The sequence below is a fragment of the Oryctolagus cuniculus genome, chromosome 12, assembly GCF_964237555.1.
Source record: "Oryctolagus cuniculus chromosome 12, mOryCun1.1, whole genome shotgun sequence".
Taxonomy (NCBI): domain Eukaryota; kingdom Metazoa; phylum Chordata; class Mammalia; order Lagomorpha; family Leporidae; genus Oryctolagus; species Oryctolagus cuniculus.
In genome coordinates, this window is record NC_091443.1 from 113,175,986 (window position 1) to 113,179,150 (window position 3,165).

Below are 3,165 nucleotides of genomic sequence, written 5' to 3' on the forward strand. Positions count from 1 at the left end.
GCCACCTAGAAAATGTTATCTTCATAATTTGCTAAGTTATTTGGAATGACTGAGTTTTGTTTGTTTATTTTTTGTCTCTTCATGATTCTTTGTCACATTATTCTGGTACAGACCAGCTGTGTGACCCCAGGGGCATCACATGATTCGTACATCAGGCATATGCTGTACATCCAACCCAGTACGATGAGTGCTTCGTCAGGGTAGAGGCTCATGTCCAGTGACCTCTGAGGCCGTGATAACCAGAGTCTTGTTTGCATGTGAGACTGGGACTGCCTGTACCATCAGAAGTCTGTGTTTGTAGGGTGAGGTGTGGCTACGGCAATGTCCGCAGTTCTCATCCAGCTTCCTGGGCTTGGTAGGCATTCCCTTCTCTGCTTTTCTTGCTGGCCACCCCCCTGGGCATCCCCAGATGCCAGTACCTTCAATATGAAGGCCAGACCTATTGCTGTTCCCTTGACTGATAACCATCTTGTCATTCATCTTCCCCGTCCCATTTTACCCATCTGATTTCCACTTGCTGGTGTACTCGCCAGATCCTGACCTCCTGGCTTTTATTGTCCTAGCTACTAGTACCTGGCGTGAGTCATTCTCACATGGGCTCTGGCCATCCCCATCTGGAAAGACCTGCATGGTCGTGCATTGCTGTGCGGAAGACTCATTGTCCTGAGTTTCACGGCTGTGCACCTCTGCAGTTTACCTTCTCTTGACTGCTTTGCCTGCTGGGCTTCCCACAGCCTTCCTCCCACAGCATCCAGATGCACCATCTGGGACTGCCCTCTGCAGCACCTGTCCCCTGACCACACCCATGTCTTTCAGTGAGTGCTGGAAGAAGTCCAGGACAGTTTCTCAGTGGCCTTGATACAATAATCTGTGACCACCTGGCTTGCAGCCAAAGCCACTGACCCTTGCTAACCTCTGGCTTTTATCTGAGGTAGCATCCTGGGCTGACAATTTGGAACCTGGCTTTTTCTATGGAATAGTGCAGAGGGGTGTGTGCAGGTGAGCATGCTTTGGTTACTGTTACCCTCAGGGATATGTGTGAACCCCCACACCTGCCTCCTAGCCCACTGCCTGAGGATAGTTGCAATCCCTAGCTGACCTTGCGACCTTTAAGGCTAATGTGCTTTATATGTGGAGCAGGGGCTTTCAGAAGTGCACCTTTGAGGCTTGCTCTTGGCATGGGGGTCTGTGCAGAGACTCGTGCCCTAAGAGTCTGACACTGAGCTATCCTGGAGAGTTGGGTGAGGGTAGATTCTAGTCATGGGCCTCGTTGGCATGCTGGCTTGTGAATGCATTCTCTCTGTTAAAGCCTTGTGCTCTTCCACTAACTCTCTTGTGAACAGTTTATTCTCTCCTAAAAATTCCATTATTAGTGATGTATGTTTCTGTCAGCAGTGGTTCCAGAGGATCTGTGCTGTTGAGCCCACTGGCGTCACCCCAGTGTCAGGTCTGAGCATCCCTGCAGCTGCTGCCATCCTTTTGTCCTTCCCTATGGCTACTTTGCAGAGTCGCTGAGCAGCCTGGTTTGTGAGCAGGCTTGGAGGTAGATGTGGGTGCCCTGTTAGTCGTTGCTGTTTGTTCCCTGCAGGCCTCTACGGGCACATGAGCCTGTTAGCAGTAAGTGAAGTTGCAGTGTACTGCCATGGGGTTCATCTCCCACAAGCTGCCATCCTTGACTTTTCTCCTGTACGTGGTGAGCACTGCTGAGTACCCCATGAAGGACAAGTGATGGGGATGAATAAGAAATGTGTAAAACTCTGGGTTCAAACAGTTCCTCCTTGAGGAGTGCACTTTGCCCATGGATTCCTGTTCACCACGTGCACTGGAACTTCACTGTGGAGTACTGATTCTGCTAACCTCTCAGATTCACTAAGACGTGTGAGCACCACATAAGGGAAGCAGGTATCCAGAGTGGGAGTGGACAAGGCCAAAAGCTAGTCCTAGGACAAATCACACTCTGTGATGGTAAGGCCAGTGATTTTCTGCAGCCAAACATAATCTGGGCACCAGGGCTCCAGGAATGTCAGCATCAACCGGAAGCCTTTTTTTTTTTTTTGGACAGGCAGAGTGGACAGTGAGAGAGAGAAAGACAAAGGTCTTCCTTTGCTGTTGGTTCACCCTCCAATGGCCGCCACGCCTGTGTGCTGCAGCTGGCGTACTGCACTGATCCGAAGCCAGGAGCCAGGTGCTTCTCCTGGTCTCCCATGCAGGTGCAGGGCCCAAGCACTTGGGCCATCCTCCACTGCACTCCCTGGCCACAGCAGAGAGCTGGCCTGGAAGAGGGGCAACTGGGACAGAATCCGGTGCCCTGACCGGGTCTAGAACCCCGTGTGCTGGTGCTGCAGGCAGAGGATTAGCCTAGTGAGCCGCGGCACCGACCAGGAAGCTTGTTTATTTGCAAACTCTCCATGCCACCCCAGACCAACAACAGCAGAGTCTGCAATGGCAGGACTCCCAGGTGACCTGTATGTGGTGTGAAGTTTTCAGAAGCCACTGTTCTAGAACACATGTGGAGCTGTTTCATGTCTGTGGATAAAGATAGATTTTTCCTTGGCCTAAAGTTCCTCACATAGGAATAGTTTCCCAGAGTACCTGTTTTAGAGTAAATTTTTATCTGAGAACTGACAAGTGGTTTGTGAGTTTCATGGCAGCAAATGTTTATGAAGCATCCACTGTCCAAGACTGTGAGGCCGGAGGGGTGGTTGTTGGAACCCATTTTCCAGAATATAGAATAAAGCTGTTGTGTTGAAGCTGGTAAGCTGTTTGTTGTTGTTGTTGTTGTTGTTGTTGTTGTTTTTACAGGCAGAGTGGACAGTGAGAGAGAGAGAGAGAGAAAGGTCTTCCTTTGCCATTGGTTCACCCTCCAATGGCTGCCGCGGCCGGCGCACCGCGCTGATCCGATGGCAGGAGCCAGGTACTTATCCTGGTCTCCCATGGGGTGCAGGGCCCAAGTACTCGGGCTATCCTCCACTGCACTCCCTGGCCACAGCAGAGAGCTGGCCTGGAAGAGGGGCAACCAGGACAGAATCCGGCGCCCTGACCGGGACTAGAACCCTGTGTGCCGGCGCCGCAGGTGGAGGGTTAGCCTAGTGAGCTGCTGCGCCGGCCTGAAGCCATTTTTAAACTTCCTTAAATCAGAATGTGGTTCATGAAATTTCCTTCCAG